Raw genomic sequence first — 18111 nt, 5'->3', positions numbered from 1 at the left:
GTGGGCACATTGTCTTTGTAGCGTGGATCCAGCAGGGTGGCAACCCAGTAGTCCGCACAGGTTAAAATGTGGGCAACTCTGCTGTCGTTGCGCAGGCACTGCAGCATGTAGTCGCTCATGTGTGCCAGGCTGCCCAGGGATAAGGACAAGCTGTCCTCTGTGGGAGGCGTATCGTCATCGTCCTGCCTTTCCCCCCAGCCACGCACCAGTGATGGACCCGAGCTGCGTTGGGTGCCACCCCGCTGTGACCATGCTTCATCCTCATCCTCCTCCACCTCCTCCTCATCCTCGTCCTCCTCGTCCTCCAGTAGTGGGCCCTGGCTGGCCACATTTGTACCTGGCCTCTGCTGTTGCCAAAAACCTCCCTCTGAGTCACTTCGAAGAGACTGGCCTGAAAGTGCTAAAAATGACCCCTCTTCCTCCTCCTGGGCCACCTCCTCTTCCATCATCGCCCTAAGTGTTTTCTCAAGGAGACATAGAAGTGGTATTGTAACGCTGATAACGGTGTCATCGCCACTGGCCATGTTGGTGGAGTACTCGAAACAGCGCAACAGGGCACACAGGTCTCGCATGGAGGCCCAGTCATTGGTGGTGAAGTGGTGCTGTTCTGTAGTGCGACTGACCCGTGCGTGCTGCAGCTGAAACTCCACTATGGCCTGCTGCTGCTCGCACAGTCTGTCCAGCATGTGCAAGGTGGAGTTCCACCTGGTGGGCACGTCGCATATGAGGCGGTGAGCGGGAAGGCCGAAGTTACGCTGTAGCGCAGACAGGCGAGCAGCAGCAGGATGTGAACGCCGGAAGCGCGAACAGACGGCCCGCACTTTATGCAGCAGCTCTGACATGTCGGGGTAGTTGTGAATGAACTTCTGCACCACCAAATTCAGCACATGCGCCAAGCAAGGGATGTGCGTCAAATTGGCTAGTCCCAGAGCTGCAACGAGATTTCGCCCATTATCACACACCACCAGGCCGGGCTTGAGGCTCACCGGCAGCAACCACTCGTCGGTCTGTTGTTCTATACCCCGCCACAACTCCTGTGCGGTGTGGGGCCTGTCCCCCAAACATATGAGTTTCAGAATGGCCTGCTGACGTTTACCCCGGGCTGTGCTGAAGTTGGTGGTGAAGGTGTGTGGCTGACTGGATGAGCAGGTGGAAGAAGAGGAGGAGGAAGCCGAGAAGGAGGAGGTGGCAACAGGAGGCAAAGAATGTTGCCCTGCGATCCTTGGCGGCGGAAGGACGTGCGCCAAACAGCTCTCCGCCTGGGGCCCAGCTGCCACTACATTTACCCAGTGTGCAGTTAGGGAGATATAGCATCCCTGGCCGTGCTTACTGGTCCACGTATCTGTGGTTAGGTGGACCTTGCCACAGATGGCGTTGCGCAGTGCACACTTGATTTTATCGGATACTTGGTTGTGCAGGGAAGGCACGGCTCTCTTGGAGAAGTAGTGCCGGCTGGGAACAACATACTGTGGGACAGCAAGCGACATGAGCTGTTTGAAGCTGTCTGTGTCCACCAGCCTAAATGACAGCATTTCATAGGCCAGTAGTTTAGAAATGCTGGCATTCAGGGCCAGGGATCGAGGGTGGCTAGGTGGGAATTTACGCTTTCTATCAAATGTTTGTGAGATGGAGAGCTGAACGCTGGCGTGTGACATGGTTGAGACGCTTGGTGACGGAGGTGGTGGTGGTGGTGTTGGTGGTACATCCCCTGTTTGCTGGGCGGCAGGTGCCAACGTTCCTCCAGAGGCGGAGGAAGAGGCCGAGGCGGCAGCAGCAGAAGAGGCCGAGGCGGCAGCAGCAGAAGAGGTAGCAGGGGGAGCCTGAGTTACTTCCTTGGTTTTAAGGTGTTTACTCCATTGCAGTTCATGCTTTGCATGCAGGTGCCTGGTCATGCAGGTTGTGCTCAGGTTCAGAACGTTAATGCCTCGCTTCAGGCTCTGATGGCACAGCGTGCAAACCACTCGGGTCTTGTCGTCAGCACATTGTTTGAAGAAGTGCCATGCCAGGGAACTCCTTGAAGCTGCCTTTGGGGTGCTCGGTCCCAGATGGCGGCGGTCAGTAGCAGGCGGAGTCTCTTGGCGGCGGGTGTTCTGCTTTTGCCCACTGCTCCCTCTTTTGCTACGCTGTTGGCTCGGTCTCACCACTGCCTCTTCCTCCGAACTGTGAAAGTCAGTGGCACGACCTTCATTCCATGTGGGGTCTAGGACCTCATCGTCCCCTGCATCGTCTTCCACCCAGTCTTGATCCCTGACCTCCTGTTCAGTCTGCACACTGCAGAAAGACGCAGCAGTTGGCACCTGTGTTTCGTCATCATCAGAGACATGCTGAGGTGGTATTCCCATGTCCTCATCATCAGGAAACATAAGTGGTTGTGCGTCAGTGCATTCTATGTCTTTCACCGCTGGGGAAGGGCTAGGTGGATGCCCTTGGGAAACCCTGCCAGCGGAGTCTTCAAACAGCATAAGAGACTGCTGCATAACTTGAGGCTGAGACAGTTTCCCTGGTATGCATGGGGGTGATGTGACAGACTGATGGGGTTGGTTTTCAGGCGCCATCTGTGCGCTTTCTGCAGAAGACTGGGTGGGAGATAATGTGAACGTGCTGGATCCACTGTCGGCCACCCAATTGACTAATGCCTGTACCTGCTCAGGCCTTACCATCCTTAGAACGGCATTGGGCCCCACCATATATCGCTGTAAATTCTGGCGGCTACTGGGACCTGAGGTAGTTGGTACACTAGGACGTGTGGATGTGGCAGAACGGCCACGTCCTCTCCCAGCACCAGAGGGTCCACTAACACCACCACGACCATGTCCACGTCCGCGTCCCTTACTAGATGTTTTTCTCATTGTTATGGTTCACCACAACAACAAATATATTATTTGGCCCAATGTATTGTATTCAAATTCAGCGGGATATAAATTTGAGGCCTAGTATTTAGGCGCTGGGTGACCGGTATGGATTTAGTGACAGAATTAGACTTGGAAATGCACAGAAGCGTGTGTGTGAAGTTATTCTGAATGACCCTATGTGCACCTTGAATATTATATACCCTTTTAGGGATAGATTTCAAATAGCTCTGATATAGCAGAAACCACTAAATTATGAAATTGCTAAATTGGGAATTGTATTTCAACCCAGAACAAAAAATGTGCTTTGACGGACACTAAATAACTTTCCCAGCCACAACAGGACAGCGTTAACGAGAGATTTAGCAGGATATAAATTTGAGGCCTAGTATTTAGGCGCTGGGTGACAGGTATGGGTTTAGTGACAGAATTAGACTTGGAAATACACAGTAGCGGGTGTGTGTGAAGTTATTCTGAATGACCCAATGTGCACCTTGAATATTATATACCCTTTTAGGGATAGATTTCAAATAGCTCTGATATAGCAGAAACCACTAAATTATGAAATTGTTAAATTGGGAATTGTATTTAAACCCAGAACAAAAAATGTGCTTTGACGGACACTAAATAACTTTCCCAGCCACAACAGGACAGCGTTAACGAGAGATTTAGCAGGATATAAATTTGAGGCCTAGTATTTAGGCGCTGGGTGACAGGTATGGGTTTAGTGACAGAATTAGACTTAGAAATACACAGTAGCGGGTGTGTGTGAAGTTATTCTGAATGACCCAATGTGCACCTTGAATATTATATACCCTTTTAGGGATAGATTTCAAATAGCTCTGATATAGCAGAAACCACTAAATTATGAAATTGCTAAATTGGGAATTGTATTTCAACCCAGAACAAGAAATGTGCTTGAACGGACACTAAATAACTCGCCCAGCTACAGCACTAGGGACAGATTTAGCTGGATATAAATTTGAGGCCTAGTATTTAGGCGCTGGGTGACCGGTATGGATTTAGTGACAGAATTAGACTTGGAAATGCACAGAAGCGTGTGTGTGAAGTTATTCTGAATGACCCTATGTGCACCTTGAATATTATATACCCTTTTAGGGATAGATTTCAAATAGCTCTGATATAGCAGAAACCACTAAATTATGAAATTGCTAAATTGGGAATTGTATTTCAACCCAGAACAAGAAATGTGCTTGAACGGACACTAAATAACTCGCCCAGCTACAGCACTAGGGACAGATTTAGCTGGATATAAATTTGAGGCCTAGTATTTAGGCGCTGGGTGACCGGTATGGATTTAGTGACAGAATTAGACTTGGAAATGCACAGAAGCGTGTGTGTGAAGTTATTCTGAATGACCCTATGTGCACCTTGAATATTATATACCCTTTTAGGGATAGATTTCAAATAGCTCTGATATAGCAGAAACCACTAAATTATGAAATTGCTAAATTGGGAATTGTATTTCAACCCAGAACAAAAAATGTGCTTTGACGGACACTAAATAACTTTCCCAGCCACAACAGGACAGCGTTAACGAGAGATTTAGCAGGATATAAATTTGAGGCCTAGTATTTAGGCGCTGGGTGACAGGTATGGGTTTAGTGACAGAATTAGACTTGGAAATACACAGTAGCGGGTGTGTGTGAAGTTATTCTGAATGACCCAATGTGCACCTTGAATATTATATACCCTTTTAGGGATAGATTTCAAATAGCTCTGATATAGCAGAAACCACTAAATTATGAAATTGCTAAATTGGGAATTGTATTTCAACCCAGAACAAGAAATGTGCTTGAACGGACACTAAATAACTCGCCCAGCTACAGCACTAAGGACAGATTTAGCGGGATATAAATTTGAGACCTAGTATTTAGGCGCTGGGTGACAGGTATGGGTTTAGTGCCAGAATTAGACTTGGAAATACACAGTAGCGGGTGTGTGTGAAGTTATTCTGAATGACCCAATGTGCACCTTGAATATTATATACCCTTTTAGGGATAGATTTCAAATAGCTCTGATATAGCAGAAACCACTAAATTATGAAATTGCTAAATTGGGAATTGTATTTCAACCCAGAACAAGAAATGTGCTTGAACGGACACTAAATAACTCGCCCAGCTACAGCACTAGGGACAGATTTAGCTGGATATAAATTTGAGGCCTAGTATTTAGGCGCTGGGTGACCGGTATGGATTTAGTGACAGAATTAGACTTGGAAATGCACAGAAGCGTGTGTGTGAAGTTATTCTGAATGACCCTATGTGCACCTTGAATATTATATACCCTTTTAGGGATAGATTTCAAATAGCTCTGATATAGCAGAAACCACTAAATTATGAAATTGCTAAATTGGGAATTGTATTTCAACCCAGAACAAGAAATGTGCTTTGACGGACACTAAATAACTTTCCCAGCCACAACAGGACAGCGTTAACGAGAGATTTAGCAGGATATAAATTTGAGGCCTAGTATTTAGGCGCTGGGTGACAGGTATGGGTTTAGTGCCAGAATTAGACTTGGAAATACACAGTAGCGGGTGTGTGTGAAGTTATTCTGAATGACCCAATGTGCACCTTGAATATTATATACCCTTTTAGGGATAGATTTCAAATAGCTCTGATATAGCAGAAACCACTAAATTATGAAATTGCTAAATTGGGAATTGTATTTCAACCCAGAACAAGAAATGTGCTTGAACGGACACTAAATAACTCGCCCAGCTACAGCACTAAGGACAGATTTAGCGGGATATAAATTTGAGGCCTAGTATTTAGGCGCTGGGTGACAGGTATGGGTTTAGTGCCAGAATTAGACTTGGAAATACACAGTAGCGGGTGTGTGTGAAGTTATTCTGAATGACCCTATGTGCACCTTGAATATTATATACCCTTTTAGGGATAGATTTCAAATAGCTCTGATATAGCAGAAACCACTAAATTATGAAATTGCTAAATTGGGAATTGTATTTCAACCCAGAACAAAAAATGTGCTTTGACGGACACTAAATAACTTTCCCAGCCACAACAGGACAGCGTTAACGAGAGATTTAGCAGGATATAAATTTGAGGCCTAGTATTTAGGCGCTGGGTGACAGGTATGGGTTTAGTGACAGAATTAGACTTGGAAATACACAGTAGCGGGTGTGTGTGAAGTTATTCTGAATGACCCAATGTGCACCTTGAATATTATATACCCTTTTAGGGATAGATTTCAAATAGCTCTGATATAGCAGAAACCACTAAATTATGAAATTGCTAAATTGGGAATTGTATTTCAACCCAGAACAAGAAATGTGCTTGAACGGACACTAAATAACTCGCCCAGCTACAGCACTAAGGACAGATTTAGCGGGATATAAATTTGAGACCTAGTATTTAGGCGCTGGGTGACAGGTATGGGTTTAGTGCCAGAATTAGACTTGGAAATACACAGTAGCGGGTGTGTGTGAAGTTATTCTGAATGACCCAATGTGCACCTTGAATATTATATACCCTTTTAGGGATAGATTTCAAATAGCTCTGATATAGCAGAAACCACTAAATTATGAAATTGCTAAATTGGGAATTGTATTTCAACCCAGAACAAGAAATGTGCTTGAACGGACACTAAATAACTCGCCCAGCTACAGCACTAGGGACAGATTTAGCTGGATATAAATTTGAGGCCTAGTATTTAGGCGCTGGGTGACCGGTATGGATTTAGTGACAGAATTAGACTTGGAAATGCACAGAAGCGTGTGTGTGAAGTTATTCTGAATGACCCTATGTGCACCTTGAATATTATATACCCTTTTAGGGATAGATTTCAAATAGCTCTGATATAGCAGAAACCACTAAATTATGAAATTGCTAAATTGGGAATTGTATTTCAACCCAGAACAAAAAATGTGCTTTGACGGACACTAAATAACTTTCCCAGCCACAACAGGACAGCGTTAACGAGAGATTTAGCAGGATATAAATTTGAGGCCTAGTATTTAGGCGCTGGGTGACAGGTATGGGTTTAGTGCCAGAATTAGACTTGGAAATACACAGTAGCGGGTGTGTGTGAAGTTATTCTGAATGACCCAATGTGCACCTTGAATATTATATACCCTTTTAGGGATAGATTTCAAATAGCTCTGATATAGCAGAAACCACTAAATTATGAAATTGCTAAATTGGGAATTGTATTTCAACCCAGAACAAGAAATGTGCTTGAACGGACACTAAATAACTCGCCCAGCTACAGCACTAAGGACAGATTTAGCGGGATATAAATTTGAGGCCTAGTATTTAGGCGCTGGGTGACAGGTATGGGTTTAGTGCCAGAATTAGACTTGGAAATACACAGTAGCGGGTGTGTGTGAAGTTATTCTGAATGACCCAATGTGCACCTTGAATATTATATACCCTTTTAGGGATAGATTTCAAATAGCTCTGATATAGCAGAAACCACTAAATTATGAAATTGCTAAATTGGGAATTGTATTTCAACCCAGAACAAGAAATGTGCTTGAACGGACACTAAATAACTCGCCCAGCTACAGCACTAGGGACAGATTTAGCTGGATATAAATTTGAGGCCTAGTATTTAGGCGCTGCGTGACAGGTATGGGTTTAGTGACAGAATTAGACTTGGAAATACACAGTAGCGGGTGTGTGTGAAGTTATTCTGAATGACCCAATGTGCACCTTGAATATTATATACCCTTTTAGGGATAGATTTCAAATAGCTCTGATATAGCAGAAACCACTAAATTATGAAATTGCTAAATTGGGAATTGTATTTCAACCCAGAACAAGAAATGTGCTTGAACGGACACTAAATAACTCGCCCAGCTACAGCACTAGGGACAGATTTAGCTGGATATAAATTTGAGGCCTAGTATTTAGGCGCTGGGTGACCGGTATGGATTTAGTGACAGAATTAGACTGGGATATGGCCAAAAAATAAACAGACTATTGCTGGTTAAATGCACTTGGTGTGACAGCTTCACCCTGATGTAGGCTTTAGCCAAAAAACAACCACACCATTGAGGGTTAAATGCACTTGGTCGCAGCTTGTGCTGGCGCACCACAAGACACAAAATGGCCGCCGATCACCCCAGAAAAATGTGACTGACAAACGGTCTGTGCAGCCTAAAAACAGTGAGCAATTGAGGATCAGCAGCTCAATGATCCACAGCTGCAGATTGATCAGTTAATCAAGTCCTTTGGAGGAGTTAATCTGCCTAATCTCGCCCTACTGTCGCAGCCGCAACCTCTCCCTACGCTAATCAGAGCAGAGTGACGGGCGGCGCTATGTGACTCCAGCTTAAATAGAGGCTGGGTCACATGGTGCTCTGGCCAATCACAGCCATGCCAATAGTAGGCATGGCTGTGATGGCCTCTTGGGGCAAGTAGTATGACGCTTGTTGATTGGCTGCTTTGCAGCCTTTCAAAAAGCGCCAAGAAAGCGTCACAAAAGCGCGAAGAAAGCGACGAACACCGAACCCGAACCCGGACTTTTACGAAAATGTCCGGGTTCGGGTCCGTGTCACGGACACCCCAAAATTCGGTACGAACCCGAACTATACAGTTCGAGTTCGCTCATCCCTAGTTAGCATATATTAACTAAATGTAACATATTACAGGAGGTCTTCAGTGTGTATTGGATATTCTCACTTTATTCTAAGATACAATTCCTTTATAATATGGGACTGTACAGAGCACTATATGGCAGTACAGGGCACATACCCCATAAAAAGAACATGAAAGACAAACCAATCTCTAGATTTTTTTAACATCTTAATACAATTTGGCATGCATGTACAGCATGTTATGGAATGCCTGGTCTAAAGGCACCTTATCGTAAAAGAACATCATGGGACTGCACTGTTTTAATATGCAGGCTCCCACTCTAATGGCCAGGATCAAGGAAACATATTATACTGGCAGTTTAACCCCTTAAATGCCCAAGTTAACAGTGACCATTGCGCCTAAGAATCTTGACAGAGGGAGTGGGCCAATGGCCTTGCATGACAGGGTTCGGTCATGATCTGGTCGGGTTGTTGCAGTGCTGTGTTCATGAACAATGCGGACAATTAGTAAGCAATTTCCTTTCATTTAACTAATGAAGACCACACTTTTTAGTCAGCAGTGATGGTCAGTTCGCAGTGTTTGCCATCTTTAGTAAGGTAGACTCACTCCTCCGGCGATGCACAGGTAAGCCCTTAACTGTGCCTGTGCCGGGAGCCGGTCTGAATTCAAATGCAGTCACCAGGAGCAGGCAGTTCCGAGAACAGCCCGATGAAGGCCCCCGGCGGCTGTTCTCGGAATTGCCTGCTCCCGGGGACTGCATTTGATTTCAGACCGGCTCCCTGCACAGGCACAGGTAAGGGCTTACCTGTGCATCGCCGGATGGGTGAGTCTACCTTACTAAAGATGGCAGCCCACATGTGTTCGCTGGGGAGCACTGCGAACTGACCATCACTGTTAGTCAGTTCATATTGTTAATGGCTGCACGGTATTAAAAGTGTTGTGCGGCCATTAACAATGACGACTGGATCATGGGGCCGCTCCATGTGACAGTACTCTTAGGGGTGTAAAACATGCTTCTTGATCAGCCAAAGACAACTGCCTATTAGGTCATGCCAGAGTTACATTGATTTGCTAAATTATAAAGGCAAACATAAAATAACCTCAGATACAACTGCACTTTTATTGTTTTTTTCTTTATATGTGCCTAAAAATAGTACCAATAAAAAATTAAATTGGTCCTGCAAAAAGCCATTCTGATGCAAAAACAGAAATGTTATGGCTTTCAGAATATTGCAACACAAAAATGACTTTTTCATAAAATACGCATATGTACTAAAAAGTAAAAAAAAAAATACAGTTTAACATTTTTGTACTTAACCGCAGAGTAAAAATGAATGAAAATAAAAGCAACAGCTAATCAGTATGCACAGTAAACACTAATTACAGAAAAAGAAAACTATATGGCTACAATCAACATGCCTGACATGCCTTCAGAATGGACAGCATACTGTAAATATCCCTTTAATCTTTATCTTAGTGATGAATTATTTAATGAATTTGGCTTTGGACCGGCCAGAATTTTTGAATTTTCCATTAAATTCATATATTATATATAATTCCAGAATATCTAAAATTAGAGCATTGTTTGTGTCCTGGGATACATAATTTACTATATTTTGTAGTTAAGATTTGCTTTTACAGATATTACACAGTAAAGTATATAGATATAAATTATTTGCATATTTTTGAGTAGGTATGTACAGTTTTTTATATGTAGAGAACTTCCACTACTGTCCAAAATGACTCTGTGAATGCTCTAAATGCTTCATAATAGATTATAAAGTAAAAAAAAAAAAAAAAAAACAACAACATGGCCTTATAAGATATGACAAAAATAAATAAAACATTGCAATATAAAAGTATTGATGTTAAATAGAAAGCACAGTTTTTCTTATTTTTTTCTGTGAATGGAATTCAAGGTGTGAAGGATTTGTCACATGATGGACATCTTCGGCTCCCAAAAATCCTATTGAATTATGATTGAGCTCATTGGGTTCCATAATGGTGTCCATTATTATTATAGTGGAAAAGTAACACCAAATGCTGTGATATTTTGGCTGGCAAATATGATGGAATAAAGCTGAACAGAGCCTAACAATGATTTTGGTGGACTAGATGACCGCCTGGGCTATAAGATTAGAATATTTTAGGGGTTAAAAGAACAATAAAAACATATAGGTTTATTTATTTTCTATATATTTTGTGCAATTTTGAATTACTTCTATGGTCTTTTTTCACCATTTAAGTTAAGATCCTGAAAAAAACATACTGCAAACACAAAAATCTTATCTGTAGGCAAGGACCTCAGCCACAAGGAGCGGGATTGTCTTCTTCTATTATTAACCCTATGTGCTCTTCGGCTACATATACAAATTGATAAATGGCTCTATAACCAAAATGTTGTCAGATATGTACATATATGGATTTATTATATGAAAACTGGTGTTACTGCAGTGGGTGTGGAACTACTGTGTCAGCCAACAGATTTGACTTTGGGCTAAAAAATATGGGCATTATCCTGGCAATCCCCTAGTATTCACCCTTTAATCCGTGGACAGGGATCTTGACTTCACTTCAGGGAAACCACGGGACAGAAAGATCCCAGAAAGCGGATCGAAACGTTGCGGGTCTGGTGAATAAAGCCTTTTCTACTTTTTTACACCTTGGAAGTGCTGTGAAATTTTTTCATTTATCTTTATTGGAGGTGGATCGCCCCCACAGCCACTGGCACTCCGACCGCACCTTACAGACAACTGTGCTGCCCACACCTTTCTACCTAGATAGATAGAAAGATAAATAGATAGCTTTCATTTTCTTGTGATTCCCATGTACTGTACATAAAATTCAGAAATACTATGCCTTAAACTATGACTTATCACAATTAAAGGGGTTGTCTCACTTCAGCAAATGGCATTTATTATGTAGAAAAAGTTAAAACAAGGCACTTACTAATGTATTGTGATTGTCCATATTGTCTCTTTTGCTGACTGGGTTAATTATTCCAACACATTATACACTGCTCATTTCCATGGTTACAACCACCCTGCAATCCATCAGTGGTGGCCATGCTTGCACACTATAGGAAAAAGGGTCAGCCACTACGGTGGTTGGGACCGTTGGAGAGCACATAGGATGGCAGTTTTTCAGCACTGCTGGATTGCAAGGTTGTCATAACCATGGAAACAAGAAGTGTTTAATGTGATGGAAACATGTATCAAACCAGCAAAGGAAGCAATATGGACAATCGCAATACATTAATAAATGCCTTGTATTAATTTTTTCTACATGATCAAGGCCATTTGCTGAAGTGAACCAACCCCTTTAATGAATGAAATACTCAATTAGGCTGGCTCACAGTATCTTTACATGCATGTACATTTATTAAACAAATAAAATAATCAATTTAAAACCACTTGGATGGATAACCATGTTCTCATTAACATACAAAAATGCGGAGCACATGCATATATCAAAATAAAACTGGAGTACTACAATTAAAATGACCTCTTTGCTCTCCAAAAACTTGTTTTATATGACAATAATTTATCTGGTATGTGTAACATTCAGCCAGTTAGTTGAATCAGGCTGAGTCTATTAGTGTCATGTAACTTAGAAATAACATTACCAGTAGTTGGAACCCTCCTGGTTCAGAGGATTGTGTCCTTGTACAATCGCTGAAGTTTTCAGATGTTCGAAGTTACGTGCTCAAACAGCGCTTGTTGCTACCTCTATTCTCGATGAACAAACTGTGAGTCACTGTGGCCTCACACGTGACCAGCTGAGGGAGCGGATACAGTGATCCGAATTGGTGCGGCACACTGCAGGCCGCAGTGATGCAAGACGTAGCCGGTATAGCAGAGTTCTGTAGGCATAACAAACTTCAGTAGATGTAACAGAGTTAAATTGGCATAATGGATACTCTGGTCCATCTTGATATTGTTTGGCCATGCTCAAGATTCAATACACACAGGCCCGAAACAGAGTGTCAGCGTAATTTCTCTGCAGCAGCCGACAGAAAAAACATTCAGAGAGCTGGGTCGCATACACACTAGACGCGTTTCGGAACAGTGTTCCTTCCTCAGTAGTAAATTATATAATTATATAATTATATAATTTACTACTGAGGAAGGAACACTGTTCCGAAACGCGTCTAGTGTGTATGCAAAGGGGTTCTCTGGCCCCTACTTGGAAATTTATTCTTGAAAATAACCTGTGAAGGAAAGATTATTACATTAAGGGTCCTAACACACACACATCTGTTTTGCGGTCCGCAAATTGCTGATCCACAAAGCATGGACACCGGCCATGTGCATTCCACATTTTGCGTACCGCACATGGCCGGCACTATGGTAGAAATGCTTTTTCTTGTCCGTGGTTGTGGACAAGAATACGACATTTTCAATTTTTTTGCGGGGATACGGAAGGGAAGTGCGGATGCGGACAGCACACAGTGTGCTGCCCGCATCTTGCGCCACCCCATTGAAAATGAATGGGTCCGGGGGGAGTAGCCTACCACTGAGCCACCAAGACGTGCTTCAGAGAGATCTCTGTTGTAAACTGTCTGATCCTTGGCCATCAGCGGCTACACTGTTCGAAATTGGACCAAACTCGATAGACCTGGTCCATTTACAGTGCTTAACACCCCCTGATCTTTCCAGACCTCTTTCTGACCGGGAACCAGTGATATATCCACTAAGGCCTACGTGGATGGGAAACACCTACCGCCGGACCGCGGCCGAACCGCAGCTGCTGTGTCCTTGTCAGTTATGCTACTAAAAAGAAATCTTACAGAGCGCCGCTCCAGGCGTTCACTCGTGCAGGCACTTCTGGTAAGAACTCGATCTTCACTTACTCAACACTGGGCCGCGTCCACGGGCGGGAATTCACAGGATGCCTGATCGATATCGGAAGCTCCTGGAGCTATATCAGGTCCACTGGTTTACAGAGTGAGGCCTGCAACTGGCCACACTTTAAAAGCCTCATCCACTATAGAGCCTATTAAAACTATTGACATACCTGGGCTCTAGCGCTGCAAATCGGTATCTGGTCTTGCGGTCTTGCGAGACGTCCTGAGGCCTTGGAGACGTACTACACACTGTGGTCCATGAGTGACTCCTGAGGCCCTGATCCCTCATTACCAAACGCCATAATTCCTCCTATTCCAGTGCTATCAGGCACCCATCATCATCCAATTTTTCAGGATTGTGTCTGGTATATCAAGTTACACCCTAATCTGTTGAATTTGTATTATACCTTGAGGACTTGGTCCTAATTGTTAAGTGGCTGTAACCCCTGCAATCATCAATTCCTTCTCAAACACTCTTTTAATTGCGGTTAGGGATGAGCGAACTCGAACTGTATAGTTCGGGTTCGTACCGAATTTTGGGGTGTCCGTGACACGGACCCGAACCCGGACATTTTCGTAAAAGTCCGGGTTCGGGTTCGGTGTTCGTCGCTTTCTTCGCGCTTTTGTGACGCTTTCTTGGCGCTTTTTGAAAGGCTGCAAAGCAGCCAATCAACAAGCGTCATACTACTTGCCCCAAGAGGCCATCACAGCCATGCCTACTATTGGCATGGCTGTGATTGGCCAGAGCACCATGTGACCCAGCCTCTATTTAAGCTGGAGTCACATAGCGCCGCCCGTCACTCTGCTCTGATTAGCGTAGGGAGAGGTTGCGGCTGCGACAGTAGGGCGAGATTAGGCAGATTAACTCCTCCAAAGGACTTGATTAACTGATCGATCTGCAGCTGTGGATCATTGAGCTGCTGATCCTCAATTGCTCACTGTTTTTAGGCTGCCCAGACCGTTTGTCAGTCACATTTTTCTGGGGTGATCGGCGGCCATTTTGTGTCTTGTGGTGCGCCAGCACAAGCTGCGACCAAGTGCATTTAACCCTCAATGGTGTGGTTGTTTTTTGGCTAAAGCCTACATCAGGGTGAAGCTGTCACACCAAGTGCATTTAACCCTCAGTAGTGTGGTTGGTCAAGCTATCACACCAAGTGCATTTAACCAGCAATAGTCTGTTCATTTTTGGCCATATACTAAATCAGGGGCAAGCTGCGCCCGTCACCAAGTGCATTTAACCCTCAGTAGTGTGGTTGGTCAAGCTGTGACACCAAGTGCATTTAACCAGCAATAGTCTGTTCATTTTTTGGCCATATACTACATCAGGGGCAAGCTGCGCCCATCACCAAGTGCATTTAACCAGCAATAGTGTGGTTATTTTTTGGCCATATCCCAGTCTAATTCTGTCACTAAATCCATACCGGTCACCCAGCGCCTAAATACTAGGCCTCAAATTTATATCCCGCTAAATCTCTCGTTACCGCTGTCCTGTTGTGGCTGGGAAAGTTATTTAGTGTCCGTCAAAGCACATTTTTTGTTCTGGGTTGAAATACAATTCCCAATTTAGCAATTTAAAAATTTAGTGGTTTCTGCTGTATCAGAGCTATTTGAAATCTATCCCTAAAAGGGTATATAATATTCAAGGTGCACATAGGGTCATTCAGAATAACTTCACACACCCGCTACTGTGCATTTCCAAGTCTAATTCTGTCACTAAACCCATACCTGTCACCCAGCGCCTAAATACTAGGCCTCAAATTTATATCCAGCTAAATCTGTCCTTAGTGCTGTAGCTGGGCGAGTTATTTAGTGTCCGTTCAAGCACATTTCTTGTTCTGGGTTGAAATACAATTCCCAATTTAGCAATTTCATAATTTAGTGGTTTCTGCTATATCAGAGCTATTTGAAATCTATCCCTAAAAGGGTAGATCATATTGAAGGTGCACATAGGGACATTCAGAATAACTTCACACACCCGCTACTGTGCATTTCCAAGTCTAATTCTGTCACTAAACCCATACCTGTCACCCAGCGCCTAAATACTAGGCCTCAAATTTATATCCAGCTAAATCTGTCCTTAGTGCTGTAGCTGGGCGAGTTATTTAGTGTCCGTTCAAGCACATTTCTTGTTCTGGGTTGAAATACAATTCCCAATTTAGCAATTTCATAATTTAGTGGTTTCTGCTATATCAGAGCTATTTGAAATCTATCCCTAAAAGGGTATATAATATTCAAGGTGCACATTGGGTCATTCAGAATAACTTCACACACACCAGCTACTGTGTATTTCCAAGTCTAATTCTGTCACTAAACCCATACCTGTCACCCAGCGCCTAAATACTAGGCCTCAAATTTATATCCAGCTAAATCTGTCCTTAGTGCTGTAGCTGGGCGAGTTATTTAGTGTCCGTTCAAGCACATTTCTTGTTCTGGGTTGAAATACAATTCCCAATTTAGCAATTTCATAATTTAGTGGTTTCTGCTATATCAGAGCTATTTGAAATCTATCCCTAAAAGGGTATATAATATTCAAGGTGCACATTGGGTCATTCAGAATAACTTCACACACACCCGCTACTGTGTATTTCCAAGTCTAATTCTGTCACTAAACCCATACCTGTCACCCAGCGCCTAAATACTAGGCCTCAAATTTATATCCTGCTAAATCTCTCGTTAGTGCTGTAGCTGGGCGAGTTATTTAGTGTCCGTTCAAGCACATTTCTTGTTCTGGGTTGAAATACAATTCCCAATTTAGCAATTTCATAATTTAGGGGTTTCTGCTATATCAGAGCTATTTGAAATCTATCCCTAAAAGGGTATATAATATTCAAGGTGCACATTGGGTCATTCAGAATAACTTCACACACACCCGCTACTGTGTATTTCCAAGTCTAATTCTGTCACTAAACCCATACCTGTCACCCAGCGCCTAAATACTAGGCCTCAAATTTATATCCTGCTAAATCTCTCGTTAACGCTGTCCTGTTGTGGCTGGGAAAGTTATTTAGTGTCCGTCAAAGCACATTTTTTGTTCTGGGTTGAAATACAATTCCCAATTTAGCAATTTCATAATTTAGTGGTTTCTGCTATATCAGAGCTATTTGAAATCTATCTCTAAAAGGGTATATAATATTCAAGGTGCACATTGGGTCATTCAGAATAACTTCACACACACCCGCTACTGTGTATTTCCAAGTCTAATTCTGTCACTAAACCCATACCTGTCACCCAGCGCCTAAATACTAGGCCTCAAATTTATATCCTGCTAAATCTCTCGTTAGTGCTGTAGCTGGGCGAGTTATTTAGTGTCCGTTCAAGCACATTTCTTGTTCTGGGTTGAAATACAATTCCCAATTTAGCAATTTCATAATTTAGTGGTTTCTGCTATATCAGAGCTATTTGAAATCTATCCCTAAAAGGGTATATAATATTCAAGGTGCACATTGGGTCATTCAGAATAACTTCACACACACCCGCTACTGTGTATTTCCAAGTCTAATTCTGTCACTAAACCCATACCTGTCACCCAGCGCCTAAATACTAGGCCTCAAATTTATATCCTGCTAAATCTCTCGTTAGTGCTGTAGCTGGGCGAGTTATTTAGTGTCCGTTCAAGCACATTTCTTGTTCTGGGTTGAAATACAATTCCCAATTTAGCAATTTCATAATTTAGTGGTTTCTGCTATATCAGAGCTATTTGAAATCTATCCCTAAAAGGGTAGATCATATTGAAGGTGCACATAGGGACATTCAGAATAACTTCACACACACCCGCTACTGTGTATTTCCAAGTCTAATTCTGTCACTAAACCCATACCTGTCACCCAGCGCCTAAATACTAGGCCTCAAATTTATATCCTGCTAAATCTCTCGTTAGTGCTGTAGCTGGGCGAGTTATTTAGTGTCCGTTCAAGCACATTTCTTGTTCTGGGTTGAAATACAATTCCCAATTTAGCAATTTCATAATTTAGTGGTTTCTGCTATATCAGAGCTATTTGAAATCTATCCCTAAAAGGGTATATAATATTGAAGGTGCACATAGGGTCATTCAGAATAACTTCACACACACCCGCTACTGTGTATTTCCAAGTCTAATTCTGTCACTAAACCCATACCTGTCACCCAGCGCCTAAATACTAGGCCTCAAATTTATATCCAGCTAAATCTGTCCTTAGTGCTGTAGCTGGGCGAGTTATTTAGTGTCCGTTCAAGCACATTTCTTGTTCTGGGTTGAAATACAATTCCCAATTTAGCAATTTCATAATTTAGTGGTTTCTGCTATATCAGAGCTATTTGAAATCTATCCCTAAAAGGGTATATAATATTCAAGGTGCACATTGGGTCATTCAGAATAACTTCACACACACACGCTTCTGTGCATTTCCAAGTCTAATTCTGTCACTAAATCCATACCGGTCACCCAGCGCCTAAATACTAGGCCTCAAATTTATATCCCGCTGAATTTGAATACAATACATTGGGCCAAATAATATATTTGTTGTTGTGGTGAACCATAACAATGAGAAAAACATCTAGTAAGGGACGCGGACGTGGACATGGTCGTGGTGGTGTTAGTGGACCCTCTGGTGCTGGGAGAGGACGTGGCCGTTCTGCCACATCCACACGTCCTAGTGTACCAACTACCTCAGGTCCCAGTAGCCGCCAGAATTTACAGCGATATATGGTGGGGCCCAATGCCGTTCTAAGGATGGTAAGGCCTGAGCAGGTACAGGCATTAGTCAATTGGGTGGCCGACAGTGGATCCAGCACGTTCACATTATCTCCCACCCAGTCTTCTGCAGAAAGCGCACAGATGGCGCCTGAAAACCAA

This window comes from Bufo gargarizans, chromosome 5 (genome assembly GCF_014858855.1).
Source record: "Bufo gargarizans isolate SCDJY-AF-19 chromosome 5, ASM1485885v1, whole genome shotgun sequence".
NCBI lineage: Eukaryota > Metazoa > Chordata > Amphibia > Anura > Bufonidae > Bufo > Bufo gargarizans.
This window is presented reverse-complemented; position numbering follows the sequence as displayed.